This window comes from Mustela lutreola, chromosome X (genome assembly GCF_030435805.1).
Source record: "Mustela lutreola isolate mMusLut2 chromosome X, mMusLut2.pri, whole genome shotgun sequence".
NCBI lineage: Eukaryota > Metazoa > Chordata > Mammalia > Carnivora > Mustelidae > Mustela > Mustela lutreola.
This window is the reverse complement of record NC_081308.1, coordinates 13,236,033-13,249,673: the sequence shown is the minus strand read 5'-3', so window position 1 is coordinate 13,249,673 and position 13,641 is coordinate 13,236,033.

The window sequence follows — 13,641 nt, the reverse complement described above, 5'->3', positions numbered from 1 at the left end:
GACACTACTTGATTCCAGGATGCTCTCTACTCGTTTCCTAAATTCAGACGCCTAATGGCACAAGAATAATGACCTCCTCCACCAGATGTTGCATTACTTTGCTAGGGCTGTGAAGGAGAATCTGGTCCGGGACTCTTCTCCTAGCTTCCTGTGGTTTGCCAGCAATCTTTAGTGTTTCTTAGCTTGTAGATGCATCACGCAGTCTCTGTCTTTGTGCTCACATGGGATTCTCTCTGTGTATGTCTCTGTGCCCAAATGTCTCCTTTTTTTTTTTTTTTTAAAGATTTTATTTATTTATTTGACAGACAGAGATCACAAGCAGGCAGAGAGGCAGGCTTGATTCCAGGACCCTGGGACATGACCTGAGCTGAAGGCAGAGGCTTTAACCCACTGAGCCACCCAGGCGCCCCCAAATGTCTCCTTTTTTTGCAAGGACACGGCCATATCAGATCAGTGCCCACCCTAATGATCTCATCGTAATTTGATCATCTGTGGAGACCCTATTTCCAAATCAGGTCAAATTCACAGGCACTGGAGGTTAAGACTTCAAAACCCTTTGGGGAGACACATTTCAACCCACAACAGATGTCTACACACTCATCCCTAGAACCTGTCAATATTTTACCTTACATGGAAAAAGGGAATTTGCAGATGTGATTCAGGTTACTCGAAGGAGAAATGGAGAGATTATCTTGGATTATCCCAGTGAGCCCAACATAATCACGAGTCCTTAAAAGTGGAAAAGCTTCTCGCACCCTAAAGAAAGGCATTTGTGAGGATGAAAGAGTGGTCAGAGAGATGCAGCCCTGGGGAGGGTGTTAGGGGGCCACAAGCCAAGGAAGCCTCTAGAAGCAGCAAAGGGTAAGGAAATGGATTCTTTCTTAGAGCTTTCAGAAAAGAACACAGCCCTGCCAACACCTTGATTTCAGCCCAGGGAGACCCACATCAGACTCCTGCCTACAAAACTATAAGATACTAAAATTGTACTATTTAAGCCACCAAGTTTGTTGTAATTTTTCAAGCAGTGATAGAAAATGAATATAGCTGAGATTAGGCCACAGAGCTGAGGCCACTCTGAGACGACCCCAGAGGAGAAGAGGACTGCCCTGCTTCTCCACAGAAGGGAGGCAGCCCCCAAGTAGAACTGCACTCGGGCCGGGCCTCAGCCTGTGGGACTGAGGTGGTGTTACCAAGCCAAAGGCCCTTCCCCATGCTGCACCTCATGCCTGGGTCCCCCAGCTCTTCCTGCTCCTCTGCCCCCACTCCCACCCCCATCCGGAGCTTTGGACTTCTCAGGGCTCATCAGTACCTCTGTCCCCAGAGGGAGGGCATAGGAGAGGAAGCTGGCCTGTTCTGGTAGTGCTCAGGGAAGGCTCGGTGGAGAGAAGGGGAAGAGTCCTGCTGGGTCACCAGGAGGTGTGGAGACGCCTGGTGAGTTCTACTGGCGCACCTGAAGCCACATTGAACTCAGCATTCTCAGAACATATGAGCTCTTTCCGCAGGATTGTGGCTTCATGTGCTTTGCTCTCACCTCAGCTGCTTTTCTCCAAGGCCATGGTTGCTCCCTCAAGCCCCACTCGAATGGAACCTCCTCCAGGAAGAAATTTCTGACCACGCCAGGAAGACATGGCTCCTCCCGCCAGGCTCCACGGCAGCCTTGCGGCCAATACAGGGTTACTCTTGTAACTCTGCTGTGCTGGTGCCTCACCTGTTCAACTAAACTGCCCAAACTTGGGGGCTGCCTCAGTGTCGACCCTGTATCCCCAGGGCCTAGCATGCTGAAGACACTGAACATTCCTGCAGTCCTTTCGTCTCCTTTTTAGTCATGGTTCTAGTTCCATGCCCTCGATTTGTCCCTCTGCTAAGCCTTCAGCTCTCCCACAGGAGTCACTCATGCAGTCAGTATTTCCGAAGCACTTACCCTAGGCCCTGGCATGGAGCTGGCCCCTAGGCCCCGCCCTGGAGGCGGACAATGTAAGACATGGGCTCTGTCCTCAAGGAGCCGAGCTGCTGATCGAGACAGTCATAGGAACAAATCATTGTTAAATAACGTGGCTCTGGCAACCAGAGAAGTGCTCGCAAGGCATCCCAGGTGTGCTGAGGAGAGGCACTGCGGGGTTTGGGTCCGAGAGGGCGACGAGTCTGCAGCTGGGGCCTGGTGGAGGGGTGTGTCAGCCTAGACGACTGACAGCCGACTGACAGCCGCAGACAACTGACAGCCGCACACATGGATTCCCGCCGCCAAAGTGCCGGCCAAGCTGAACGCAGACTGTGACGGGTCAGATCTGAAATCGCAGTCCTTTTCCCACAGTGAAAAGAATGGGCAATAAGTGAGTTTCTAACGGCCTGGCTCCACACGCCAAGCCACCGTCCTCCCCTGCATTCAGTTTCTGTAGGGCGAGCCCTGGTCTAGAGAGAGGTGATTGGAAGCCCCGCACCTACAACACAGAGTCTCCCCGGCCAAGGCCATCCCTGAGAGTCACAGGGTCCAGACCAAGCTCACTTTGAGCTCCTGAGATGAAGTTGATATTAAGGGCTGATCCCAAAGAGGAAGGAAGCCTCCAACTCGCGCCGAGTCAGGCACCATCCATAATCCGCCCAGATCCCGTCAGAGCCATTCCCCATGGTGGCATGTGGTGTCCGGTGGGCTTTCCCGCCCGCCCACCAGCGCCCGCAGCTCGGTCGGTGGGCTGCCGGAGTCTGCTGGGGCCTGCTGTGTTGTTGGGAGGGAACAATGAGCTGTGCAGGGACGGTGCCTTGGGGACATACCAGTAGGTACTGGGTGTAAACGAGCCTGGTAAAGAACACCCCTGCAAAGTAGAGCCAGTCATCTCTGTGGCCATTGCTGCCTGCCTCACCGCTGCTTTGCCTCCTTCCCTCCCCAGCCCACTTCCACTCCCGTCCTGGTCTTCAATACAGCACTGTCCCCAGAAGGCTCAGGCCAGAGTTTGCTTCCAGGGAACACAGCCTCAAGACTGGGGGGTGGGAGGGTCTGTGCTCCCCACGGGCTTGATTTAGGTAAGGAGCAGGGTGGGGGTGAGCCTCAGGATCTTGGTTTACCACCTAGTGACAGGCACCTGGGCCAACTCGACTCCTTCTCCAGGCTACAAGTCCCAGTGTGACCGGGCCTGTCTCACCTCAGTGCCTGCTCCATCTCTCCGCAATCTGGGTGAGGCACTATGCGATCACTGACACTTCTGGACCAAGCATCTGCTAAAATGCTAAGAGGTCTCCTGTAAGCCACTGAAAGTAGCTTCCGACGTAAACTTTGCTTGGCTTAGCCCTAGTGCTTCCGCCAAGTGTCATGAAAAAAGGCCCATAGGTTTGAGTCCTGACCACTCATCCGGGGCTTCCACTGGGGAAGGGCCTGGGAGCACGTTCACATGGAGAGGGGAGAGAACAAAAGAATTCTCAGTCGACATTGACTGAGCTCTTCCTTGCCAGCTTGTTCTGAAAGAAATTCTGTTCTAACCGTCCTTGACCACTGAAGATCATGAAAATACTAAGGGAACATTTTTAGGCTTAATGTAGCGCCTCTAAATCATGTATCTTGGCAGCACAGATCCTGCTGACTCGGGATGTCAGAATTGGCAGGTGTGAAAAATCCCTACCGTCCATCACTGTAAAACTCATCTTCTCCCTGGGGTCTGAAGCTAGCAGAGCTGAGGAAAAAGAAAACACATCGAGGAGGAGACGCTGCAGGAAAAACAGCCAGGGCTTTCAGACTCAGAGACAGGGACATTCATCATCATTAGCCCAATGAAGAGTTAAGCCAAAGGTCGGCAACCTCTCCGTTATCGGCTCCCTCCTCTGAAGGGCTGGCAGAAGGTGGGCCAGATAGTTTCTGAGAGGCCCATGGTTTGTGGCACAGGTGTCATTTGGGCGTGAGGTGGCCTCATGAAGACCTTCAGCAAAGGCATGGCCAAATACACCCTTGGTCTGTGTACTCTGGGCAGAAATCTGGCGGCAGGTACCTGTCACTCAGAGGACAGCTGACGTGAAGGACAAGAGGAGGTTCTGGAGAGGGCATGAATAAGGTCAAAAGGGAGAGGCTTCGGGAAGGAAGAGACTTCGGGGCATCTCCAGCTGTGGCCAGGATTGCTATACATTCACGAAAATCCCCTTCCTGTCTTCACTGGCACACAGCTACATACATTGCTCAGCCTTCCTCGCGTTAGGCATCGACGTGTGACTGTGTTCTGGGTAGTGGAATGCGGACAGAATGTGGTGTACCTGTCCTCACTATGGGCCACAGAACCTCCTACAAGATAGCCCCCGCTCCCTTCCCGCCCCTGCCTTCCAGGGTCAGAGGATGGAGGGGGTGACACCGAAGCCCTAGAGGAGAGCAGAGGGGCTGGAGGAAGGCATCTGGGCCCCTGCATGCCTGCGGGGAGCAAAACCCCCAGCCGCACTGGTCAGCCAGACTTTGTGCAGGCAAGAAGTAAATGTGTGCTGTGCTAAGCCCCCGAGGTTCAGGGCTTGACCTGTGAGAGCAGCTAATATTATCTAAATTAATTCAGCAGGGAAGCAGAACCACGACAAAAGCAACCTTCAGTGTTTCACAACGGAGCCAAGAATGGGCGCTGCTGACAAGAATCCTAATGAGAAACAAACCAACAAAGTAGGAGTTACTTGGGTCGGAAGTTTCCTTCCTCAGTTGGGGAAGCAGTGTCCAAGAGCAAGTGTTGTGCAGGCTGACAGGCCTAGAAGTGAATTCTTCTTGTGGGACCGCACAATGATGCTTCTCCTCCAAGGCTCCATTGCTTCACCTTAAAAATAGAGACAGCCACGTCACATTCCTGGGGTTGTCATAAGGCTCAGGTTCAAGGAGATTCCAAATCTAGTGTGAACATCATGTCTGATGCATAGTAGACCCATGTTAAATATGAGCTTTCCATTTTCTTCCTTGTCTTTCTCCAGAAGCTTCTCCACCCTTGCATTTTTTCCCCATCGTCACTGGGTAGTACCTGACCTCAGTGAAATGGCAGACACCTAGACGTCTCACAATTTATCAGATGCAGGAGAAAGACAGGGGCCGGCGCTGGCCTCCGTCACGCTGGGACAACTTGACCAAGGCTTTCATTCCCCTGATTGATTACGTTCATTTTAAAGCTGCATTTGGCTCAGAAAAATTCGTCCCCAGCCCTCACGGTGAGCTGGAAGGCTGGCCTGGCCCCAAAGATACCTCAGCAAATCTGCTACCCAGCTCCAGTGGCGGGCAGCCAGGCGTCTGGTCCCCCGGCCGCAGTCGCGCAGCTGTGACTGACAGGCAGCGGGGAGCTGAATCTCTGATGGGAGGGGGTCTGTGATGGCTTCTAGAAAACTAGCAAGAGCAGCAGCAGGCTCCCCTGGAAAGCAGCCCTGCCAGCACGGCTGACGCTGACAGCCCACCGCCCGGGGACCCACACCAGAGGGTAAAACAGCAGGTAATTGATGGCTTCCCAAACTAACTTAGCAGACCAAGTTGACTTGAGAGTTGAAGACAGAGGTTTGATTCCAGCCGGACCCTAGTGGGCCATTTCCTGACAGCTGGGAGCAGAGAGCAAGAACTGGATGTTGCTTCCTCAGCTCCACACAGAAATAAGTCCTTGCAAGTGTGGGCAGCTCCAGCAGCTGAACGACTCCCGCTGCCCAGGCCATGACCCAGACCCATCCTGTCAGAATTTCCGGGCTGGGACCAGGCATCTGGAGGTTTCCAAGCTTCCCCGGGTGACTCCGCCGTGGAGCTCAGGACGACAATCCCGGGGCTACTCCTTCCAAGTACTCACCCTGGCATTAGCTCCCTGGATGGAGGACTCCCGGCCCCATTAGACAGAGAAGACAATCAACTCAGACAGGAAAAATGATTTACTTAAAGTCCTAGGCTTGATAGGTCAAGGAGCTAGGATGTGGCCTCATTCTTCTGGCATTTAATTCAGTAATCTTTCTCCTTAAGCCTTCTGGCCTCTTCTTCCTCTTCTCTAAGATGAGCATCCCATTAACCTACCTCACAGGGCTGTTGTAAGGATGAAACTACTCCATCTTACTGTTTAATTTATTTTGCTCAATATCTACATATGGTCTTTCAGTTTGCCCAGCATTCTTGAAGCACTTGACCAATATTAACCCAGCTTAGTTCTCTGAACTAGCCTCCTGCACCCTCCTACACCACTGGGGGGAATTACTCTGGGGAGTGATTTTAGCAACACAAGCAATTGCCTTTAAAATGTGTGAACTTTATGACCCAGCAAAATCTTAAAAGTCATGAAAGGAAATAATTAAGGGTATATGAAAAAATTTAACCACAAGGGTGATCACTGCCGTTTTTATAATGACAAAAAAATGGAAACACTAATTTTCAGATATAAAGGATTCATTAAATAAATTATAGCACAGCAAAAAGCTGAACTAGCATGGCTCGGTTTTAAATGGTGCACGGCACACCCTTCCATGTTATCTGCCTCTGATTCTGGGGGAGCTATTTTACCATTCTGCAAGCTATATTCACTTATAGCAATGTAAAGTCTCTCCTGCTTAGAGACATGCAAAACTTATCCTGTCCTGTCCTGTAGAAGTCCAAGGGGCTGCCCTCCTCCTGCAATCTCCTTTCAGTATTCTTGATCTATGAACATGTCCATTCTTTGGATTTTCTTTTCTTTCTTTTTTTTTTTTTTAAGATTTACTTATTTATTTTAGAGGCAGCAAGGGGCAGAGGGAGAGAGAGAGAGAGATCCAAGCGGGCTCCATGCCCAGCGCAAGCCCCACTTAGGGCTCCATCTCATGAACCTGAGATCATGACCTGAGCTGAAATCAAGAGTCAGACACTGAACCAACTGAGCCACCCTGGTGCCACTTTGGATTTTCTTTCGAGCCATCTGCCTGGTTCCCTCATATTTTTAATGAGTTAAATAAAACCTTTAACAAGTGTAAAATGAAATGAAATAAACATATGATATGGGCACACAGATCCCAGGGCGGTTATGTTCACACCAGGCGTAATACACTCCCCTGGAGTATAGGTGGGCCCTGCAACTTGCTTCTAATGAACGGAATATGGCAAAGGGGATGAGATGTCATTCCTCATTCCCCTGGAATTGGATGTCATTGCAAACAATTCCTACATTATAAGGTAGATACAAACAGGTATAGACAGATAGATACAATACTTATCTTTCTAGCACACACTGGAGAGCCTCTCTGGCCGGCTTTGAATAATAACTGCCATTTTGTGAGCTGCCTCTGGAGAGAGCCATGAGGCAGGGATTGCTGGTGGCCTCTAGGACATCAGGGAAGCCTCTAGCCAACAACCGGGAAGAAGCGGAGACCTCAGACATGTAGCCTCAAGAGAATGAATTCTGCCAAGGACCGACATGAGCTCAAATGTGGCCTCTTCTCTAGTTGAGCCTCCAGATGAGAAAGCAGCTTGGCCTACCTCATGTCTGTAGCCTTGAGGTGAGGCTCAAGCTAAGCCAGGCCTGGACTCTTTTTTTTTTTTTTTTTTTTTTTAAAGATTTTATTTATTTATTTGACAGAGAGAAATCACAAGTAGATGGAGAGGCAGGCAGAGAGAGAGAGGGAAGCAGGCTCCCTGCTGAGCAGAGAGCCCGATGCGGGACTCGATCCCAGGACCCTGAGATCATGACCTGAGCCGAAGGCAGCGGCTTAACCCACTGAGCCACCCAGGCGCCCCCAGGCCTGGACTCTTGACTGATGGAAACTGCTAGATAAAAAATGGTGTTGTTTTAAGCTCCTGGATGTGTGATAATTTGTTACACTGAAACAGAACTAATAGGGGTGTCATGGAAGACTATTCTTTTACATGAAAGACATCTACAAAATACTATTCAATTACAAGCTCAGATTATAAAGCAATATGATCCAATTCTCTCTCACACACACACACACATACACACACAACACACAGAGAATCTAGAAAGCTAATAATATAGTAGAACTTGGGATGGCTTGTATTTTTTTTTTATTCTCTGTATCTTCTAAAATTAGTTGTGTTTTTAATATAATATTAGAAAACATTGGAAGTAAAAATACCAAATAGAATATTCAAGTGTTAACAGTGGTTCTGTCAGGATGGTGAAATCATGGTTGAATTTTATATTTCAGAATTCATAAAGTTATTTTAATTTTTCCACTTTGAAGAGCTGGCACTCAATGGTATAATTAAACAGAATAAATAAATAACTCCCAATTAATTTTTTCAATTTCTGAAGAAAAATCCCACCATCCTTGTTCTCAGATGTAATCAGGAGGAAAAAGACCATCCCTGTGCGGTCTGTCTGCCACACATAGAGACACAGGATAACACAGAGTTAAGAGCATGAACTCTAGTGCCATATGACCTGGATTCCAAGTTTGGCTATTCAGTGGTATTTTCTGGGCAAATTATTTAGTCTTACCTATAAAATGGGAGAATAATAATATCTACCTTGTAGGGTAAGGATATCATGGGGATTCACTAAGACAGTGTATATAATTTATTTTAAAATGACCCTGGTATATAATAGATGCTCAGTAAATATTGGTTAGTGTTACCATCATCATCATCATTACTGCTATTATCAACCAACTTCCTGTTGCAGGAGCAGCCAATATTTCCATCCTGATGTTATTCTTAGGTTCATTAAAATGAGAACAAATAAAAACATAAGAACTATAACTATGGAATATTAATTCAGATATTTAAAAGAATATCACATGCCTTGAAAGACCTCAGGTGGATGCTATGGGGTGCTGAAGACACATTTTGCCCACCTCAATGCTAGAAAGAGGTTTCTTAGTAGAATTTGCACTCTGCTTCTGCTGGGGTGACATGGCGTGGTTGGAACTGGCCCTTTAAGAATTTGAGTCAAGCTGCTTTGAGGTTTACTGCATGCTATAATAAACTGGTTCGTTATGGTATGAGGTGAGCCAGGTCTGGGTCAAAACTCTCTCAGCATTCCAGGGGCCTCTGGGCACTGGGTGGGAGATGGATGCACTCCAAGGCCACCATGAAGCACAGCTGAAGAGTTACAGCTGCCCTTGGGACAGTGTCAAAATCTGGGCTTGGTTGGGGCAGGCCAGGCCAAGGAGACTTGACAAACAGGCTGGAGCAGGAGAGGGGCCAACATCAGGGGACCAGCAGGCTGGGTGTCTGGTGATGTGGCCACAGGCAATAGGCAAATGGCCAACCAGACAGGCAGATGGAGTCAGGGATGTTCTACAGACTTTTCCTTGCCTGAGACAGACCTGGCCTTGGAAGTCTGGTAGGGCGTGGTTGGCAGAGACTAGGCCAAGCCACTGAGGGCACAAGGGAGCCAAGCTACTGGTAGCGGTGCCACAGCTATAAGATGCTAAGGATGGCTTGTTGTCCCAAGGAAAAATTCTAAGGGATGAACCTCTCTTAGAAGCATGCGGCTCCAAACACTTCCAGAGACAGACATGCAATTGTTCCCAAGATGAACAGGGTAAAAAATGAAATCCATCTAAATCTTCCCCAAGAAAACTCCAAAAGGAAACTCGTGTTTCCTCAGGAGGACCTGTCTGTCTCCACACTCACAAAGACCAAGCAGCGAAATAATCGCATCGATTTTGTTTAGATTAGGAGCGCAGCAGTGCAAGGTGAGGACGGAGCAATGTATCCCCAGACTCAGAGAAGGAACAGTGCTTCACTGGCGGGTCAGGCTTCACTATGATTAAGATTATGATTATGATTATAATTACCATCCTTTAAAAGAACCTTCAGACGTGTTTACTTTAAATAACTGGCCTTTTAAGATTCCATTCCTAAAATGTCAAGACCAGTTTCCTAACTCACAACTAAAAAGGTAAAGAGCAATTTAGACATAAATACTTTCCTGCAATGCCAGGGTTTCCTCCCCTGGAAGGAAAAGATGTCTAACTTGAAAGGACTGTCTACTTTGGCGCTTTCCTTTTTCTTCTCATGGCCAAACAATATCGGGTCATTGTCTCCTTAGACACAGAACAGTGCAGGAGCCTTTTTACCATGCAATTGTCTGCTAAAGCCAGCATATCAAAATCACTGCTTTGAGGGGCATATTACCCCACTCAAAAGCCTATGATGGTGCCTACATTTAGTCAGGATAAGTAATGTCAGAAGCTGTAACAAACAGCCTAAAAATTTCAATGACTTACCATGACAAATGTTTCATTCTTGTTCATGCAAAGTCCACTCTGCTGAATGTTTCTTCTGTAAGGGGAGACTCGGGAATCTAGTTTGTATCAATCTTGAGGTTCTATCAACCTCTGTGTTCAAGGCTGAGCTTGTATCATCCAGCTACCACGTGGGGCAGAGGGAGAGCATGGAGGATCCTGTACTTACTACCCAGCCATCTTAGCCTGGAGATTACACACACTCCTAGCACTCACATCCCACTGGAGAGAACAAGTCATGTGCAAGGAGAACTGGGGAAACAGTCTCTGGCTGGACAGCCAGCTCCCAGCAATAGCTCTACACTATAGAATAGGAAACCCAATATTTGGTGGTCAGCCAACCATCTATTCCAACAGAATCTCCTCACCCACTTTATTACTTCCAAACTTTTTAGGATGGTATTCAAAACTTACCCCAACTTACCCCAATCCAAGTCATGACAGTCAACTTCTAACCAACCAGGATAGTTTCCCCCCACCCCACCCCAAACATATCAATTAGCTTTGGTTGCATAGCAAACTATTCTAAAACTTAATGGCTTAAAACAATAACCATTTATTCAGTTCACCATTTTTCAGATTGGCAATTTGGGTTGAGCTCAACTTAGAAATTCTTCTGGTTCAGCTCTGCTCCCTCATGGTCAGCTGCTAGACTGACTAGGGGCTTTGGGTCGAGAGGGTGCCTCAGCTGGGACAGCTTGCTTTTGCTTCATGCGGTCTCTCATCCTCCACGAGGGTATTCCTGGCTTGTAAACCAAGCAGCAGCAGGCTTATGAGAATGAGAGCGGAATTGTGCAGAGCCCCATGAGGCCCAAGCTCAGAACTCACTCACTTCTGCAGCATTTAATAAACAAAGCCAGTCACAAGTCCAGTTCTAGAAGAGTTAGAAGACGCCAGTTCAGATTCAAGGTGTGGAGAACAGATTCTACCTCTTGATAGAAGGAGGCCTGAAACTACTACTCCACATATGTACTGTGCTCTTCATGCCCTCCTCCCACGGTATCATCTACCCAAATCCTCTCCCTCCTCCTTGTCTTGGTCTGTGGACGACTCCAGTTCAAATGCCTCCTGTTCCACAGTGACCCTCCCGAAAACAGAGCCTAAGACCAAAACTTATATGGAGATACTCAGTGAAAAAGTAAAAATAGTAAGGCAGAGATGGAAGAAAAGCCAAAATGGGGGTGCTTAACTGAGATCACTACTTGGGGGGGCAATGAGAAGTTGATTCCACAGGAGTCTCTAAGAAGCTATGGGATACCTCTCAGAAGTATCCAGGATTCAAAGAACTGGGGCCTGGAGCCTTTCTCTACCAGCTCCTATCTTTTATTGGCTCAGGGTTACCCTGAAGGACAGTATCTTCCACACACTTCTGGGCTGCTCTTGCATATGGACCAAGCCGACTCCTACAGCATCAGAGGACAGCCTTGAAGCAGAAAGACCCACGGGCAAGTTTGAAGTGGGATGCTGTCAGCATGACCCTGAGCTGTACTGGAACTATCCTCTACAGCTGTGTCTGAAATCAGAGACCAGGGGATGCTTTTTGAGATACCAAAAATGTCAGATATAATTTCCCTGATGTCTTGCTGGAGAGGAATTCTCCCTCTTCAGGGATCCTATGCTCTGAAGTCTCCATTATTCCTATGGCACCTATTACATACTGTTTTTAATTATAGACATTCATATATGTGCATAAGCTCCCTTCTGGGCTAGAAGCTACTGGAGGACAGTGGCCACATCAGATAGAACTTTTTAGACGCCTAAGTTGGCCCCTAGTGCAAAGTCCTATCAGTTGTGCTGGCTGAGTAAGGACATCACATCAGTATGCACACTGACATGGTAAGCTTTCACTCCAACACTGCAACAGATAACTGCAGGCATCCACAATGTGCAGCACTAGGGGGGTTGTAGGAAACAGACAGAAAGAAGCAGAAGACTCACACTCCCCAAACTTGGGAATTTGAGTATATTTGGGGTATATAAACACCCCCCCAACACACACATCATAAAGTCTAATAGAGAACACACTGAAGGTTAGCGGAGGGGATGCGGGGATGTGGGGGGGGGGATGGGTGAGGTAGGTGACAGGGATGAAGGAAGGCACTTGTGATGAGCACCACGTGTTCTACAGAAGGTGTAATCACTATAGTACACACCGGGAACCCATAGTTAAACCCATAGTTAACACTATGTTAACTAACTGGAATTTAAATAAAAACTGTTTTTAAAAGTAAACATGTCTAAGGCAATGCCATGGAGTAATCTGGGGGGACAATGGTTAAGCCGGGAAGCCCAAAGGTACTGTTGGATTAGTCTGGCTGCCATAGTAGAGACCTAGCTGAAGAAGGAGATAATGCAGTAAGAAGGAGGTTGGAAGGAGGCATTTTTACGATGCCTTCCTGATCATAAATATGATACATGTGCATCGTAGAAGAGTTAGAAGACGCCAAAAAGAACAGAGTTCATAATCCTACCACCCAAATGTAACCACTGAAAACACTTCGGCATAGTTCCTACTTTCCTCCTTCATACGCATTGATGTTATGTGGTTGAAGTCATATTAGATATTGATTCCTAGTTTATTTAGCATGAGAGCTAGAAGAGATAGAGGAAATTGAGCCCAACTTCCTCATTATATAAATGAGAAATGGAAAGCCCAAAGAAATCAAGGGCCATATGAAGCCCCTAGAGCTAAGACCAGAATAGAGGTCTTCCAATCCCAATCCGGTGTTCTTTCTATGATATGATGCTGCCTCAATTTACCTCTTCTTCCTTCCCACATAATTATGAATACAGACAAGAAACTTACGTTTGTGGCTTGAGATTTCCTAAATCAGTATGTGCATTTAAAATTGTTTGCCCACATAAACACACATTGTTGTGGAAAGAGGTAATGGTGACCAACAGAGCCACTCGGAGAGTTAGAGGAGACAACACACACGAGAAAGCACCCGAGCATGCAGCAGGGACTCCATAAGTGTGACTAGGGTGTTCGTGTGGCTGGGGCGTACAGAGAGGCCGAGCAGAACTCAGCTCCATTTTTTCCACATGTCCTCAAGTATAAGCTCACAATGTTCTGTTGCCCATGCTGGAATATAAAATAAACTTCTCAGCCAGGAAGGTGGTTCTGCCAGGTCTCCTCTGTGTCTGGGTGGATTCGTTTTTCTATAAACGTTATGGTCCTCTGCAAAAAATGACTACAAGGGCTGCAGATGTTGTGGGCTCCTGTGAGCAGATGTTCATAACCGTAAAATCTCGGGGAAATTATACCTCAGCTTTTTCAGTCAATGAGCTAAAACCCAACATAACATTCTGGGCTCATTTATTATTCCCCCCAGCCTTAGAGCAGGCTGTGGATTAGTAGCCACAAAACAAATACATTTCCTGGGCAGTAACCCACGGTCACTAGAGTTACAGATAAGCCCAAACCTCTCTGTGTCTTAGCCATGATGATTATCTTTCTTCTGGTCTTAACTGACAGCAAAAACCCTCTGGTTT